This window comes from Hippopotamus amphibius, chromosome 11, assembly GCF_030028045.1.
Source record: "Hippopotamus amphibius kiboko isolate mHipAmp2 chromosome 11, mHipAmp2.hap2, whole genome shotgun sequence".
NCBI lineage: Eukaryota > Metazoa > Chordata > Mammalia > Artiodactyla > Hippopotamidae > Hippopotamus > Hippopotamus amphibius.
Window position 1 is genome coordinate 8,275,617 of NC_080196.1, and position 19,078 is coordinate 8,294,694.

General features: G+C 38.5%; 1 long non-coding RNA gene across 3 annotated transcripts; it reads left to right on the top strand.

Annotated features, from left to right (window-relative positions):
- Nucleotides 1–5,359: 5,359 nt before the first annotated feature.
- Nucleotides 5,360–15,135, top strand: LOC130831049 (uncharacterized). Of its 3 annotated transcripts, none has more exons than XR_009047947.1 (4): nt 5,360–6,206; nt 6,806–6,989; nt 7,163–7,259; nt 13,325–15,135. It is a non-coding gene; the product is annotated as an uncharacterized LOC130831049 (long non-coding RNA). The 3 variants fall into 3 exon arrangements; XR_009047948.1 differs by having other exon boundaries at nt 5,362–6,060; XR_009047946.1 differs by lacking the exon at nt 6,806–6,989 and having other exon boundaries at nt 5,386–6,060.
- The last annotated feature ends 3,943 nt before the right edge of the window (nt 15,136–19,078 follow it).

Here is a 19,078-nt window from a genome sequence, read left to right on the forward strand (position 1 = left end):
CAAATGCAGCTAAAAACCAAAAATAAACCAAAAAACACAGAGGAAAGGACATAGAGCTTCCATTAATGATGTACAAAGCTCCCTATCTGTCTCACTTCAAATTTTTTCTTGATGTCTATGCATGGCTGAAGGTCCTGTATATTCTTCCTTGATGAAGCTTGAGAATGAGAGCAATGAAATTAGATGAAAGCATCTTAAGCATAATTAAGAAATATTTCAACAGACCAGAGGTCAAATTACTTTAACATAAATCTTGACATAAACTATGATCTTAATGGTAGACACATATATCAAACTATGAATTTAAGCCAGAGTTTCCTACAAGCACTTTTTAAAAAAAAAACACTGAAAATACCTAAGAGAAGTTTTAAAAATTGGTTTTATCCTTACAGTTGATATTTGGAGGAAAAGCTCTAAGGTGTATACAGGCCATTTAATCACTGAATATTTGCTTCTGGGCCTTCCAGTGAATGCATTAAACATTGATAAACTGCCTGCTAAATGGCCGCTGTTTGAACTTTTATTCTCTGAAGACCTCTCATTTCAGAAGACAGCATTGAAAGAACATTTCATTTCTCTGTGATTTCTCTTGGTGGTGCTCTGGGGACATTTCAGTTGAGTCATTTGAAATAGAACATTATTATTGCCATGAATCAAATTATTAGGTATTAGTTTCCAGTTCTTTGGGGAAGTAAATGTTGGAGAGGTGTGGGGAGAAGGAATATATTTCATAAAATACTGCAATGAAGCTCAGCACTGCCCATTGACTAGTAGGTGTTCTAGTATGTGGTTAAAAATCTGTAACACAGTTACGGAAATTACAAGAAGTACAATAAACTTGGAGCTCACCAAACAGAGACTGCAGTGTAGATTTTGTCTCCATTAAGTGAGTGTAAAGAGAAAACTGAAGTTTGACTAGAAAGTGATCCACTGTGGTTCTACTTCTGAATATTATTTAGAATCATTTGTTGAATTTACACCTTAACTGAGTCTAGTCTTTCTAGCAGGTGTACATTGAACACTTCTGTTTCATGGTCAAGATAGAATCAGAAGCCAAGGCTACTGACCATCTATTTGACTATTTTCTCTCCATGACCATATCTACTGCCTTGTTTTGATTTATAAAAATTACCTGGGAAAAACAGGATTTTTTTGCTTATATAAAAATAATACAGAAATTATTGCTGTTATTTTGATGAGAAAAATTTTGTACGTGTTTTAATCTAAATAAAATGTAAATTTTATTTTTTTAAAGAAAATTACAAAAAATCCTTTATAACCATAGATGCAAAACTCTTTAATGAAATAGTCACAAGTGGAATCCAGCAATATATTAAAAGAATGATATACTATGACCAAGTAGAGTTTATCCCAGGAATGCAAGGTTGGTTTCACATTCAAGAGTCAATCAACATTATTCATAAAAACAACAACAACAACAACAATAAAACATTATTCATCATACAGACAGACTAAAGGAACAGAACCATAGGATCTTCTCAATAGATGTGTAAAAAGCACTTGACAAATTAAAAAACTCTCATGGTATTAAAAAAAAATTCTAAGTAAATCAGAAATAGAAGGGAACTTCCTCCACCTGATAAAGGATATTTATGGGGCACTTCCCTGGTGGTCCAGTGGTTAAGACTTCATGCTTTCAATGCAGGGGGCATGGGTTCAATACCTGGTAGGGGAACTAAGATCCTGCATGCCACACAGTGCAGCGGGGAAAAAAAAAAAAAAAGCTCAATTGTGAGAGAATAAGTGTTTTTCCTCTTAGACTGGACACAGAGCAAAGATGTCTCCTCTTAATGTTGTAATGGAAGCCCCAGCCAGTGGACTAGGGCAAGAAAATGAAATAAAGAGCATAATGTGTTTGTATGAAAATTCGAGGGAACCTATAAGCAACTATGAGAACTAATAAGCAAATTTGAAAATGTTGCAGGATACACTGTCAATATTCTAAAATCAATTATTCTTTTATAATTTACTGGTTTGATGGTAACAAAATTAAAAATTTTCATTTACAATAGCAACTAAAACAAAAATTTAGAAATAAATTAAACAAATATGCAAGACCTCTCCACTAAAAATTACAAAACATTGCTGAGAGAAATTAAGGAAAACCCCAAATAAATAGACATATGTACCATGTTCAAGGATTAGAAGACTCAAGTAAATATGAAAAAGAACAAAGTTGGAGGATTTACACTATCTGAATTCAAAATTTACTAAGGCTACATTAATCAAGACAGTGTAATACTGGCATAAGGACTGAGAACTAGCAATGGAACAGGATAGAGAGCCCAGAAATAGACTCACACTCACAAAATCAATTTCCAACAAAGGTATCAAAGCAATACAGGGGGGCAAGAAAAACCTTTTCAATGAAAGGTACTGGAATAATTAGATATTCAACTGGGAGATGTTTATTCAAAAAGCACCTAGACGTTCTTCAGCATTGCTCTTGTTCAGTACACTAATCTGATGTGTTGTCCTTTTCTATTTACACATTAGTAATGTAGCATCAGCTAACCAAACACTGTTTCCACTATTATAATAACATTCCTACTGCAAAAATGTTCTTTCTCTTTTTATAAAAGTAACTTTTGAGTTATAAAAGCAATAGTTTTTCATTTATGACAACTCATGTTAAAGTATAAAGTAAACAAAAAATATCCATGATTACACAACCCAGAAATCACCCAAACTGACCTTTTGGGTTGGTCTTTCTAATCTTCTGTATATAGTGTCATAAAATTGTGTAATGCATTTTTAACCTAATATTATTTTGCATGTAATTTTCTTTTTTCAAGACTCTGAGATTTTATTATTTTTGTTTGCATGTAATATGACAATATTAGCTTTCATTTTAACATATTTTTATGACACTTGTAATTTCATTTCCTGAAGACATAAATTTTAACTGTAAGCTACATCCAAAATGCATTCCCAACAGACATCTATTTCTGGAGTATCTGGCAAACTCATAATGACTCTTATTCCATGGAAATCGCCTATTTCACAATCCTCTACCTAAAATGTACCTGTACTATTGAACAAGCATGACTCAGGAAAGCAACCCTGGAACACATTTTATTTTAAATTTAAACTGTTACTTTAAATTCATTTTGTATGTTTAGTTGTTCTCTTGCCCCTGATGAAATTTAGGGCAGGTCACAAAACTGAGCATTTCAAAATTATTTTTAAGTATCCTGTTACAAGAAAAACCACAGAAGCAATCTCCAGGCAGCCAAATATACAGTAGATAATCTGTTCTAAGGCCACAAGTGATTGTTAAAGTTCTGGCAACCTGAACTAAATGGGCCAATTATGCTCTCACCCAGGAATTCCAAAATTAAGTACAGAATAAAGTTTGCCTGCAATTACAGCCCACATTGTAGACTGAAAGCCAGAAAAATGGAGTCTCAGAAGAGAAAGATGACAGGAAGAAATGCAAAAAGGAGAAGCAGATATGGACCAAGAGCATTTCCTGGATTTTGCCAGCTGTTAATTGCTGGTTTCACTTCCTTCCAGAACTCCAGTTGCATTCCTGCCTCTGGATTCTGTGAAACCCCTCAATCAGTGTAATACCTAACTTCTAACTTTGGTCTTTTTGTTTGTTTTTTGTCAAATCAAGTTTTTGTTAAAGACGCCCAAATAACACAGAAATGAATACAGACTATGGGAAGTTTTATTCCGTAAACAACTAACATATTCATGATCAGTATATCCTTTGGCTTTGCCCATGGATGAGGGCCTTTCTCTGAAGTATTCCCTCCATCGGAGGGTCCATGTTAGCTGTAAACTTGTAGTTTTCCCTGCTCACTCACTAAGGTGCTGCCTATAGAGTTACCTAGATCATCTCTGCTCTTCTGAAATATCAATGTCAAACTTTTATGTATATTTTCTTGATCTGAGAGATCACATTGTCAGAAAATGCATAGGATTTGATATTCAATGACTCCTTCAGATGAGTTTTTAATTCAAATTCCTTTGTGTTGCTCTTAGAAAGGAAATCAAGTTTTATTTGTCTTACTATTATTTCCAAGGTAGTCAATAATTTTAATACTGTGAGAATAAAGCACTTGATTTTTCTGGCTTCCAAATGTCAATAAGTTCTGTTTTCAGAAATTGGCCTCGGGTGAAGCATAAATTTACATGACATATTTTAGTGACTAAGGCAAAATTCACTCACATTGCTAAATAAAAAAGTTCCAGTATTACCAATATGTTTTGTATTGGTAGTGTAGTTCTAAGGACATGTCTAGAAAACCAAAGACAGCAGAGAATTAACACAACCCTAAAATGTCCTAATCTTAATTTTTCATCACATGATTTAGAAAATTATCTTTACTATTCATATTGCAGACTCTTTCTACCTTGGCTGAAATATTTTTAGCTTAGAAAACCAGTTGTAGAACACATTAGCTTTTAGAAACTTGGTTTCTTCACACTCTCAAACTATTGTGAAACTTTATTAAATTAAGTGAATCAAACAAAAATTATTCAATAAATATTCAACATTTGCTAGGTGATATGAGTGTTATACACACACACACACACACACACACACACACACAGATGTGGCCTTTGCCCTCCTTTACCTGGTAAAGTAGTTGGGAAGAGATAGCAACAGTAATAAAATAAGACAGTGTAGAGTGATATGTATGCTGATTTTTAGAAGTTCTGAGATGGAGGAGAGAGAAATGGAAAAAAAAAAAGTAAACAAAGACACTAAGAACAGAGGATACAGAGAGAGAGTACATCTTGCACTTATGACAATTTTTTTGTCACTCCTTTCTTGGGGCTCTACTGAAATGAAATGAGGCTGAAATGGTCAGAGAGAACTTCCCAGAGAGTTGGATTTGATTTGGGACCTGAAGGAAAGATAGGATTTGAAAGGATAAATGGCTAAGTAGACAACATAAGCCAAAGTATGGAGATGAGGATACATTCAGTTTTGCAGAGGAGCACTTAACCTTACTAGTGTTGGAAGCCATAGGAAATAATACTGGGTGAACATGGTGGAAAAAGAGAAGTCAAAGGATTTTAAACATGAAGAACATAGGGGATTGCTGAGCAGAGGGATAACAGGATGAAAACTGGTTTGGGAGGATTAGTTAGGCAAGGTTATGAAAGGTGCTTGGGAAGGGTAGAGACTGGCATCTGGCAAGGTAACTAGGTCACTGCTGTAGTGATCCTTCCATGAGGCAATGAGGGCAGTGTCATCGTAAACAGGAAGGACCGATAAGAGCATTCCAAGAAGGAAAACTATCTGATCTTGAGCAATCTGAGTCAGAGATGATGGCAGAATTTCTTGTCTAAAGGAGTTGGGAGGTATGAGGCTAGAGCTTAGGGAAAAGGACAGCATGAAGAAGTACACTGATGCAGATTTAGCAGTCAGTGACATAGAAGTTACAGCTGAAACCAAGAGAATGAGGGAGGATTCACCCAAGAAGGAATATGAAGGAGAGAACAGAGGACTGAAAGTTGGGAAGCACCCACATTTAGGGCACAGGACAAACAGAATGAGCCAATGCAAGAGGGAACACATGGCCTGGGATGTGGGCGAGACTTAGACAGTGTTGCCAGGGAACTGAGGCAGTAGAGTGGTTAAGGAGGAGGACGCTGTCACCAGCACTGGAAGAAGGTGAAGCAGCGAGAAGATGAGGACCTTAGGGGAAGAGTTAATAATGATCTGGGATGGGAAACCAGATGCGATGAGCCAGTGGGCACGGGTAGAACAATGAAGCAGTTAGGAGGACAGGTTCTGATGGCAGCTCTACCTGAATCCTGGCTCCACCCAGACTGGGCAACTTAACACGCAGAAATTGACCTAAGTTCCCATGCATTGGATTGAATAGCATCCTTCCCAGAACCTCAGAATGTGACCTTATTTAGAAATAGGGTTGTTGCAGATAGTAAAGATGAGGTTATTCTAAAGTAGGGTGGGCCCTTAGTCCAATACGACTGATGACCTTATAAGAAGAGGGAAGGACACAGAGAGAGACATACATGGGGAAGATGACCACATGAAGATGGAAGCAGAGGCTGGAGGTAACATGTAGCTGCAAGCCAAAGAAAGCTCGGGATGCCTGGTAACACCAGAAGTTAGGAGAAAGGCACAGAACAGATTCTCTCCTAAAAATGAGAGAATACAGCCCTGCTGACACCTTGATTTTGGACTTCTAGCCTCCAGCACTGTGAGAAAATACATTTTTCTTGTTTTAAACCACCCAGTTTGTGGTACTTTGTTATGGCAGCTCCAGTAAACTAATATTTTTGCTAACCTCATCCTTAAAGTGAGGATACTAACACTCTCCTTATAGGGAGGGTTAGGAATATAATATGAAAAACGCTTAGCCCAGTGTCTGCCCCATTGGAAGAGCTCAGTTAATGTGTTGTTATATATTATGTTTTTCTTTGAATAATTTGGTGCGGAAGAAAGGAAAAAGTGGTCCTAGACAAACCACACGTGGTGAAGTAAATGTTGTTATTGTTTCTTTTTAAATAGGAGTTATGTGTGCATATTTAAACACAGAAAATAAATAAAATCTCCAGAGAGAGGGACAGACTAAAGAATTTGGAGATAATATATACCTTTGTCAAAGATCAGATCCAGTGCAAATGAAAGATTTCAAGAGATGTGACTATAAAGTAATAGACAACATATTTTAATGACTTACTACTATTTATAGTTCAAAATGATAGTATCCTTCAGAGAAGACACTCTGGAAGGTAGATTGTTATTCTACTGGTGTTGCCACTACTTTAAATACATTTTAATTTTCTTCCAAACCAGGTAGTTCCAAACTACACAGACAAAGCTTTCACCACTTACGACACATCTCATTTTTGATCAAAAGACATATCTTCCCAGGCTGGCCACTCAACTGACATGACACCCAGCAACTTCTGACTATTTCCAAATGCCAAGTCCACCCTTAAATTACAAACATTAGCACCACTGAGGGCATTTTTAAAAGGTATGCCAAATATTTATCAAAGTAATCTTAAATACCCAAATGTGAAAGAAAACATTCTGATTTCAATTAGGATATCAATCTTGTTGGTATGAATGCTTGATGACTTCAAACCAGGTAAGTTTTTTGACAGAAGTTTTTTAAAGTACATGTTATATACCAATTTTTCTTCCCAGATAGTTCAATAGTTAAGCCCTAACTGGCTACTCACTGAAGCAATGATGAAATTTTTACTGGTGAATTTCCGTCTGAGGTCCACTCAGCAATTTCTAAGTAAGTACATTTAAACACATGGCTTTATTTTTTTCCTCCTTGTATCTTATACCTCAGTGTGCATGAGAAGGAAATATCCTTGTTTTTCAAAGACTTACAAAGAACAGAAAGGAATAAACAATGATTTCAAAATGCTTAATAATCTATTCACATCATGTTCAGATTTTCAGAAAGGAAGGACGTGCAAAGGGGAAAAGGGGTCATCTTTAATTTGTCCCCATTTTAACTTTCCCAGAGTTTCCAGACAGGAAAAAATAAGATCACTAATCAAAAAGTCACTTTGCTTAAAACGAGGTCTTTTTTTTTTTTTTTTTTTTATTATTTTATTTTATTTTTTTTGGGGGTACACCAGGTTCAATCAACTGTTTTTATACACATATCCCCATATTCCCTCCCTTCCTTGACGTCCCCCCCTCGATTCCCCCCCACCCTCCCTGCCCCAGTCCTCTAAGGCATCTTCCATCCTCGAGTTGGACTCCCTTTGTTATACAACAACTTCCCACTGACTATTTTACAGTTGGTAGTATATATATGTCTGTACTACTCTCCCGCTTCTTCTCAGTTTCCCCTTCACCCCCCGCCCCCTCCCATACCTCGAGTTCTCCAGTCCATTCCCTGTATCTGCTTCCCTGTTCTTGTCACTGAGTTCATCAGTACCATTTTTAGATTCCATATATGTGAGTTAGCATACAATATTTGTCTTTCTCTTTCTGACTTACTTCACTCTGTATGACAGATTGTAGTTCTATCCACCTCATTACATATAGCTCCATCTCATCCCTTTTTATAGCTGAGTAATATTCCATTGTATATATATGCCACATCTTCTGTATCCATTCATTTGTTGATGGGCATTTAGGTTGCTTCCATGTCCTGGCTATTGTAAATAGTGCTGCAATAAACATTATGGTACAAGTTTCTTTTGGGATTATGGTTTTCTTTGGGTATATGCCCAGGAGTGGGATTACTGGATCATATGGTAGTTCTATTTGTAGTTTTTTAAGGAACCTCCAAATTGTTTTCCATAGTGGCTGTACCAACTTACAGTCCCACCAACAGTGCAGGAGAGTTCCCTTTTCTCCACAACCTCTCCAACATTTGTTGTTTCCAGACTTTGTGATGATGGCCATTCTGATTGGTGTGAGGTGATACCTCATTGTGGCTTTGACTTGCATTTCTCTGATGATGAGTGATGTTGAGCATCTTTTCATGTGTTTGTTGGCCATCTGTATGTCTTCTTTGGAGAAATGTCTATTTAGGTCTTCTGCCCATTTGTGGATTGGGTTATTTGCTTTTTTGGTATGAAGCTGCATGAGCTGCTTGTATATTTTGGAGGTTAATCCTTTGTCCGTTGTTTCATAGGCAATTATTTTTTCCCATTCTGAGGGTTGCCTTTTAGTCTTGTTTATGGTTTCTTTTGCTGTGCAAAAGCTTTTAAGTTTCATGAGGTCCCATTTGTTTATTCTTGATTTTATTTCCATGATTCTAGGAGGTGGGTCAAAAAGGATGTTGCTTTGATGTATGTCAAAGAGTGTTCTGCCTATGTTTTCCTCTAGGAGTTTGATAGTGTCTGGCCTTATATGTAGGTCTTTAATCCATTTGGAGTTTATTTTTGTGTATGGTGTTAGGAAGTGTTCTAATTTCATTCTTTTACATGTTGCTGTCCAATTTTCCCAGCACCACTTATTGAAGAGGCTGTCTTTTTTCCATTGTATACTCGTGCCTCCTTTGTCAAAGATAAGGTGCCCATATGTTTTTGGGCTTACTTCTGAGTTCTCTATTCTGTTCCATTGATCTTCCTTTCTATTTTTGTGCCAGTACCATACTGTCTTGATCACTATGGCCTTGTAGTATAGTTTGAAGTCAGGAAGCCTGATTCCACCAACTCCATTTTTCCTTCTCAAGATGGCTTTGGCTATTCGGGGTCTTTTGCGTTTCCATACTAATCGTAAGATTTCTTGCTCTAGTTCTGTGAAAAATGCCATTGGTAATCTGATCGGGATTGCATTAAATCTGTAAATTGCTTTGGGTAGTACAGTCATTTTCACGATGTTGATTCTTCCAATCCAGGAACATGGTATATCCCTCCATCTGTTTATGTCATCTTTGATTTCTTTCATCAATGTCTTAAAGTTTTCTGCATACAGATCTTTTGCCTCCTTAGGCAGGTTTATTCCTAGGTATTTTATTCTTTTGGTTGCAATGGTGAATGGGAGAGTTTCCTTAATTTCTCTTTCTGCTCTTCCATTGTTAGTGTATAGGAATGCAAGAGATTTCTGTGCATTAATTTTGTATCCTGCTACTTTACTAAACTCATCAATGAGTGCTAGCAGTTTTCTGGTAGAGTCTTTAGGGTTTTCTATATATAGTATCGTGTCATCTGCAAAGAGTGATAATTTTACTTCTTCTTTTCCAATTTGGATTCCTTTAATTTCTTTTTCTTCTCTGATTGCTGTGGCTAACACTTCCAAAACTATGTTGAATAACAGTGGTGAGAGTGGACACCCTTGTCTTGTTCCTGTTCTTAGAGGGAATTCTTCCAGTTTTTCTCCATTGAGAACAATGTTGGCTTTTGGTTTGTCATATATGGCTTTTATGATGTTGAGGTAATTTCCTTCTATGCCCATTTTCTGGAGAGCTTTTATCATAAATGGATGTTGAACTTTGTCAAAAGCTTTTTCTGCATCTATTGAAATGATCATATGGTTTTTATCCTTCAATTTGTTGATATGATGTATCACGTTGATTGATTTGCGTATATTGAAGAATCCTTGCATCCCAGGGATAAACCCCACTTGATCGTGGTGTATGATTTTTTTAATGTGCTGTTGCAGTCTGTTAGCTAGTATTTTGTTGAGGATTTTTGCATCTATATTCATCAGTGATATTGGTCTGTAGTTTTCTTTTTTTGTGACATCTTTGCCTGGTTTTGGTATCAGGGTGATGGTAGCCTCATAGAATGAGTTTGGGAGTGCTCCACCTTCTGCAATATTTTGGAAGAGTTTGAGAAGGATAGGTGTTAACTCTTCTCGAAATGTTTGATAGAATTCGCCTGTGAATCCATCTGGTCCTGGGCTTTTGTGTGTTGGGAGATTTTTAATCACTGCCTCAATTTCTGTACTTGTGATTGGTCTGTTCATGGTTTCTATTTCTTCCTGGTTCAGTCTTGGAAGATTGTATTTTTCTAAGAATGTATCCATTTCTTCCAGGTTATCCAATTGATTGGCATATAGTTGCTTGTAGTAGTCTCTCATGATGTTTTGTATTTCTGAGGTGTCCGTTGTGACTTCTCCTTTTTCATTTCTAATTCTGTTGATTTGCATCTTCTCCCTTTTTTTCTTGATGAGTCTGGTTAATGGTTTATCAATTTTGTTAATCTTCTCAAAGAACCAGCTTTTAGTTTTATTTATTTTTCTTATGGTTTCTTTCCTTTCTTTTTCATTTATTTCTGCTCTGATCTTTACGATTTCTTTCCTTCTGCTCACTTTGGGGTTTCTTTGTTCTTCTTTCTCTAGTTGTTTGAGGTGTAAGGTTAGGTTGTTTATTCGATCATTTTCTTGTTTCTTAAGGTAGGACTGTATTGCTATAAACTTCCCTCTTAGAACTGCTTTTGCTGCATCCCATAGGTTTTGGGTTGTTGTGTTTTTGTTGTCATTTGTTTCTAGATATTTTTTGATTTCCTCTTTGATTTCTGTAGTGATTCCTTGGTTGTTTAATAGTGAATTGTTTAGCCTCCATGTGTTTGTATTTTTTGCAGTTTTTTTCCTGTAATTGATATCTAGTCTCATGGCGTTGTGGTCTGAGAAGATGCTTGATATGATTTCAATTTTCTTGAATTTGCTGAGGTTTGATTTGTGACCCAAGATGTGATCTATCCTGGAAAATGTTCCGTGTGCACTTGAGAAGAAAGTGTATTCTGTCGTTTTTGGATGGAATGTCCTATAAATATCAATTAAGTCGAGATGGTCTAATGTGTCATTTAAAGCTTGTGTGTCTTTATTTATTTTCTGTTTGGATGATCTGTCCATTGATGTAAGTGGGGTGTTCAAGTCTCCCACTATAATTGTGTTACTGTCGATGTCCCCTTTTATAGCTGTTAGCATTTGCCTTATGTATTGAGGTGCTCCTATATTGGGGGCATAGATATTTACCATTGTGATATGTTCTTCTTGGATGGATCCCTTGATCATTATGTAGTGCCCTTCCTTGTCTCTTTTAATAGTCTTTACTTTCAAGTCTAATTTGTCTGATATGAGTATTGCTACTCCAGCTTTCTTTTGACTTCCATTTGCATGGAATATCTTTTTCCATCCCTTCACTTACAGTCTATATGTATCCCTTGGTCTGAAGTGGGTTTCTTGTAGGCAGCATATAGAAGGGTCTTGTTTTTGTATCCATTCAGCCAGTCTGTGTCTTTTGGTTGGAGCATTTAATCCATTTACATTTAAAGTGATTATTGACATGTGTGTTCCAATTACCATTTTCTTAATTGTTTTGGGTTTGTATTTGTAGGTGTTTTCCTTTTCTTGTGTTTCCTACTTAGAGAAGTTCCTTTAGCACTTGTTGTAAGGCTGGTTTGGTGGTGCTGAATTCTCTTAACTTTTGCTTGTCTGGAAAGCTTTTGATTTCTCCCTCAAATCTGAATGAGATTCTTGCTGGGTAAAGTATTCTTGGCTGTAGGTTTCTCTCTTTCAGGACTTTCAGTATATCCTGCCATTCCCTTCTGGCCTGCAGAGTTTCTGTAGAAAGGTCAGCTGTTATCCTGATGGGTTTTCCCTTATATGTTGTTTGTTGCTTTTCTCTTGCTGCTTTTAATATTTTTTCTTTGTGTTGAATTGTCATTAGTTTGATTAATATGTGTCTTGGTGTATTTCTCCTTGGGTTTATTCTGTATGGGACTCTCTGTGCTTCTTGGACTTGGTTCATTATTTCCTTTCCCATGTTGGGGAAGTTTTCCACTAGAACCTCTTCAAATATTTTCACAGACCCTTTCTTGTTTTCTTCTTCTTCTGGGATGCCTATAATTCGAATGTTGGTACGTTTAAGGTTATCACTGAGGTCTCTGAGGCTGTCTTCTAGTCTTTTTATTTTTTTATCTTTTTCCTGCTCTGTGGCGTTTATTTCTCCCATTCTATCTTCCAACTCACTTATTCGTTCTTCTGCCTCAGTCATTCTGCTGGTTAGAGCATCTAGAGTATTTTTAATTTCAGTTATTTTGTTATCCATTGCTGTTTGTTTTTCTGAGTTCTTATGAACTGTTTCTTGTACTTTCTCTAATTTGTTATCGAGATTTTGTATCATTTTTACTATCATTACTCTAAATTCTTTTTCAGGCATTTTTCCTATTTCCTCCTCATTTATTTGGTCTTGTGGGTTTTTTTCCTGCTCCTTTGCCTGCATGGTGTTTCTTTGTTTCCTCATGGTTGTCCAAGCTTTTGGGGTTGCTTGTCCTGGTGATAGAGGTGTTTATAGAAGACTGTCCAAGCCTCAGACTAATGTCCAAGTATTGGATTAGACGAATATTCAGTCTGCTGGTGTTGGTCTACTGCAGAGGTGGGGGGTGGCTGTGGCTCACCTCAGGGATGGGGACACTGGCGGTGGGGGTTCTGGGAAGTGCTCATTGGTGTGAGCCCTCCTGGAGTCTGAAACGAGGTCTTTTTAAATGGGCCTATTAGTACACATGAACCATGCATTTTTCACTGCCTAATCTTCACCCTGGAGTAAATTAAATTCTTTATTCATCTTCCTATTGTATTTTGTGCATCATATTTCACAGTGAAATACTAACCTGTACTTTATTTGAGCTTGCAAATCCAGGACAAATACAAGGAGGCTGAAATAAAAGAGGGGGCTCCCTTGGAGGCCACGACTCTGAGAAACAAAAACACGTGCCCCAGTTGCAGAGAGGAAGTTGCATTTTGTTGTGCAACTTGCTGGTTACACAGAACTCTTGGTCTAATCCTGAGAGATGACATCTGTTCAGCAATTGCCCAACTCACTCCTCGCTCAATCAGTATCTATTAATCTGATTTTAAGACAGAGTCTTCCATTCTTCTTGTCTTCAGGAGCTATGGGGAAACTAAGAGTGGGAGCTGAGTGCCCTAGCTGATACAACCTTTTCTGAAACTTGGAATTCAGTCACGTGACCTTGGTTATGAGGAAGGCTCTGATTCATCCTATTCTATTCTTATGATACCCTAATACCCTCAGCATTTATGGTATGTATATATGTATGTCTGTACCTGAGTACGCACTTACATTATATGTATATATATATATATACACATATATATTTACTGAGTACACACATATATTATATAACATATATAAAATATATATTATCCCTATAATATACAATACATAAATGTATATGATTATACACATTACTATACGTGTTACATATAATACATGTTAAAATAATATTATTGTATATTATACACATGTATAATAACACATATTATGTATTATATTACACATGTATACATGTTACACATACATACATATGTATATGTAATTGTATAACATTAATGTATCCTCAGTCACAGGTTGTTTGTTAACTGTCTTCTTATTGTTTCTAATGTATATTTTATTCTCTTAAGCCAGTGCTAAGGTCTTCAAGGATAGGAACGATGTTTTCTATTTTTTAACACATATGATTAGTATAATAAAAGAAAAATGATGAAAATTATAAACTTGGGTTTATCTGAAATAGAAACTTGGGTACCTATAAAAACAAGAAAGTCAGCTGCTCTTAGCCACAGTCCATTCCAGGACAGTAGAGAAATATCTGAAACTCCTCAGTGAAGAAAATGTGGCTCACTGATTTAAAAAAAATTGTATTTTAAGATTCACTCAAATTGAACTTTTTGATACACATTTTTATGGACTTTAATGCATATATAGATTCATGTGTGCACCACCACAATGAAAATACAGAACAAGTCCATCACCTCCCCAAATACTCTGTGTTGTCCCCTTTTAGTCAAACCCACCCTTTACCCCAAATGCTGAGAACAAATCAGTTTTCAGTCACTACAGTTTTGTCTTTAGTTCCCTGGGGCTCCCCTTTATGGGCCTCTGGGCAAAGCATGGAGGTTTGGAATCATACAATATGCAACCTTTTGAGACTGGCTTTTTTTTTTCACTCACACAATTACAATGCCTTTAAGCTTATCCAAGTTGCTGAGTGCACCAGTGGTTTTTTAATTACTTCTTATTACTGAGTAGTAGTTGACTGTCTGGTTTGTGCACAGTGTATGTGTGGGAAGACATTCTGGAACCTTTTTGAAACATTGAAAATGTTGAAGTATGTGGGCCGAGCGATGGGATTCAGAATGTCCTGCTTGAGCAGTGGAGGAGCTGAGGGTGCGGGGCGTGGAGACTAATATCACCCTGTTTGGTCCTGAAGGATGGCTGGTTAGCCAAAGACGGGTAAGATTCCTCAGAGGAGGAACAACCTAAGACAGGCACAGCCACAGAGGGGCCAACAGGGGTGGTGCATAGAACCTTCCTTATATCACCGTGTTTGGCCCTGGAGGATGACTGGTTAGCCAGAGACGGGTAAGATTCCTCAAGGGAGGAACAACCTAAGACAGGCACAGTCGCAGAGGGGCCAACACGGGTGGGGCACAGACCCTTAATCCTTTTGAGAGAGGTCTCCTGCCCCCAGGGCTGTTTTGCTCTCCACCCCCAGCTCAAATCCACACCTGCTCAACTCGGACCCAGGAAGTAAACAAAGATAATTGCCTCAGTCATGTGAGGCCTTTGATTGTTTATGAGTGTAACCTGAGAATGTTAGCCCACGAACTCAATAAAAGCAACCTGGGATGAGTCAGCAGGGCTCTTGATCCGAGAGGTCTTGAGCCCCCCGGTCCCACTTTTCTCTTCAGTCTGTGTCTGTGTCTTCTTCAAGCTTGCGGCACCCGTCACTCACCTCGAGTCGCCGAGCTGGTCTCGGCATGTATGGTACGACTGGTTCATCCATTCAGCCACTGCAGGACATTTGTGTTGCTTCCAGTTTTGGGTGCTTAGGAACAGATCTGCTGTAAGCTTTGTGCTATCAAACCCATCCAGTGAGTTCTTAATTTTGGCTATTGTATTTTTGGATATATATATATATTTTTTAATACATTTTATTTTTTAGAGCAGTTTTAGGTTCACAGCAAAATTGAGCAGAAAGTACGAAGTTTCTATGTGTTCCCTTCCCCCACACACCATAGCCTTCCCCACTTGCTGCCCTTGTTACAACCCATGAATGTTACCATATTTTTCAGTTCTGAAATTTCCACTTAGCTCTTTTTTATACTCTTCCACTTCTTTGCTGAGATTGTTTGCAACTGCTTGCTTAAGCATTTTCATAAGAGCTGCTTTAAAGTCTTTGTCAGATAATTCCCGCATCTGTGTCATCTTGGAGTTGACACCTGTTGATTGTCTTTTCCCATGAGAATGGAAATTTTCCTGGCTTTTCATATGTCCAGTAATTTTGGATTGTTTCCTGGGTATTTTTAATACTGTAAGACTCTGCATTTTGTTTAAATTTTATGGATAATATTGACTTTTTAATTTCAAAGTAAGCAATTAAGGTGGCCTAGTTCAGGTCACAAGTTCAGATCAGCCTTCTGAGGGTTGTAGTTCAAGTCCTTTGCAGTGCTATTTGGAGCTTTCCCAGATGCACACTAACCAGGTGTCACTCTGGTACCTGGATGGTGGTCATGTTAGTTAGCGAGGGTGGCTATAATAAATGTCATAGATTGGGCAGATTAAACAGTAAACAGTTATTCCTCACTGTTTTGGAGGCTGTCAAGTCCAAGCTCAAGGTGCCAGCAAGATTCCATGTCTGGGAAGGGCTTCTTCAAGGTAGATGGCCACCTTTCAGCCATGTCCTCACATGGCTGAAGGACATCATTTGTCTTCTGCCTCCTCTTATAAGGGCACTAATTCCATTCATGAGGTCTCCACCCGCATGACCTAATTACCTCCCAAAGGCCCCAACTCCAAATACCATCACATTGGGGATTAGGACTTCAATATCTGAATTTTAGGGGGACAGAAGCATAGCCCGTAATATGGTCTATCCTGCAGTTCAGTTCTCCAAGGCTATTGCATGCTGTTTAGTGTCAGAGACATGCATGCACAACTCCAGAAGTCCAGAAGTTCATTAGCAACTTTATGGAACTGCTTTCATGAGCACTTCCTTCTCTGTGATCTCCCCCCAAATTTTTGATTCCCTGGGGCTCCCCTTTTTGGGCCTCCCCTTTTTGGGCCTCTGGCCAAAGCATGGAGTTTTATTTATCCTGCTTTGTAGCAAACTTCCCGTGGCTGCACTTGCCACATGGCAGAAGGACAAACAGAGAGAAAGAAAGCACAAGGGTTGGTCCCATGCTCTTGGGACCACAGCTCCTTCAACCACAGAAGAAATGCCCTCAGGATTTTGGCCTCCTCCAGACCTCTATGGGCTGCTGTTGCTGCTGCCACAGCTACAGGATTCCTTGGAGGATGGGACCGAGAGCACAAAGAAAAGAGAAAAGAAAGCAGGGAAGGAGAAGAAAGATGGCAGCGAAGTAGAAGGACATGGAATGCATCCCTCTCCACAGATGCATCAGGAATACACCAAAAGATGCAATAACTCCCACAGAGAACCAGCTGAACACCAGCAAACGACCTCGGACACCAGAAAGGACTGCAAAGATCCTGACATAACTGGGTAGGACGGGGGGGGGGGGGGGGAGGAGAAAGAGGAGGAGAAGAAAGGAAAGGGACAGGTCCCACACCCTGGGGTGGGGGGATATGAAACAGAGGGGAGATTGCCAAATTCGGGGAAATGTCCCTTATCTGATGGGGAAACCCGTTCTCCAACAGGGAATTTCCCTGGGTCAGAAGGAAGGCATTTGGGACTGTTCAAAGAGGGTGAAACGACCGATCTGTGGCAGATGGGAAAGAGTGAGAAACACAAGGAGGGTCTGCACCGTGGCTCAGCATATCCAGACTGAGACGTGGGTTCACAGCTGAATAGGAGGTCTGGGAGCTGGAACGTGGGAACCAGAGAACTGGTTCAGGGTGAGAAACATGTTGGCACTGGGGAGAAGGACTGAGGGGACAGGAGGGAAGAAATCTGCAGCAAAGAATGCCTACCACAGAAAGCTGGGCGGCCACGGCGGCCGCTCGATACTGCTGACTCACAAGCAGCGGGGAGGAGCCGGGGGTGTAGCCTCTCCCTCTCAGCACCTGTGACAGACAAAGGAAGGACCCCTCTGGGCCTGGCTAATGCACTCAAGGATAACAAAGGCCCCCGGGCAGGGCTGGCCTAGAGTGCCTGCAGCCGAGAGCCAAAAGTCCACAGAGTGGCCCAGCTCTGGAGACATTCTGTTTACACCTGAGCCACCTGTAACCCTCTGCAACAGGCACCAACACGGCCGAACGAGCTGCCATGACCCAGGCAGGGCACCCCGGCGGAGCCGTAGTGGGGGGAGGAGCCACGGTTGCTGTCGCTCTTTTGGCCTGAGCCACTTGTGTCCCTCTGCAACAAGCACCGCCCAAGCCGCCCGAGCCACTGCGACCTAGGCAGAGTGCCACTGCTCACTCTCCCCCAGGGGAAGGAGTCACTATTGTACCCTCTCTCTCCCCACACACCAGCACTTACAGACGAACCATAAAGGAAGCTCTGCTGGTCGCAGAGTAATACAAAATGCCCAAGGCGGGTAGAAGGACACTTACAGCTGACACCCCAAGGAAACAGAAATATTATTATTAATTCTATTGATCTGGTCCATTCTTGGGTCAGTTCTAGGTTTTTGTATTTTTTTTTAATTTTATTAATTACGATCTTAGTCCTAAGGGATCTACATGTTTTATAACATATTTTTTAATTCTATTTTTTATTCTATTTTTATTTTTAGCCTTTTTATATATTTCTATTTCTAGCTAAATTTTTTGTAGTGCTGACTGTATCTCTCCTAACTTCTTTTCATCTCTATCTTTTATACATTTATATTTCATTCTTTTTCTTTTTATATTTCCAGTCACACTATGCTCTCCTGTTGCCCTTTCTTCTATTCTTTTTTAGTTTCTTTTATCTTAGTATACTTATAATCAATATTAACGCTTGGCTCTGTTTCTTTGCTTTATTCTCCAGATGACACACTGCTTTGGTTTTTAGTATTAGGTTTGGTCTTTATCTTAGTTCTGATTGTAATTGTCTGATTTTGTTTTGGGAATCTTCAGTCTGTCTGATTATACTCTCGCTGTTTATTATATTTGATCCTAGTTTTCAAAATTTCCCTGGATATGTGCTGTGTGTGTGTGTGTGTGTGTTTTAATTAACTACAATCTTAGTCCTAAGGGATCTACATGTATTATAATATATTTTTTATTCTTTTATTCTGTTTTTTTCTTCCATTTTTATTTTTAGACTTTTTACATATTTCTATTTCTATCTAAGTTTTTTGTAGTGCTAACTTTATCTCTTCTACCCTCTTTCCTTCTCTATCTTTTATACATTTCTATTTTTTTCTCTCTTTTCTTTTTCTTTCATATTTCCAGTCATACTACGCTCTTCTGTTACCCTGTCTTCTATCCTTTTTTAGTTTATTTTATCTTAATATACTTATAAGCAATATTACCGGTCTGCTCTGTTTCCTTGCTTTTTCTCCAGATGACACACTGCTTTGGTTTTTATTATTAGGTTTTGTCTTTATCTTAGTTCTAAGTATAATTGTCTGATTTCATTCTGAGAATCTTCAGTCTGCCTGGTGGTACTCTTGCTCTTTAGTATATTTGATCCTAGCTTTCAAAATCTCTCTGGATTTGTGTTTGTGTGGTTT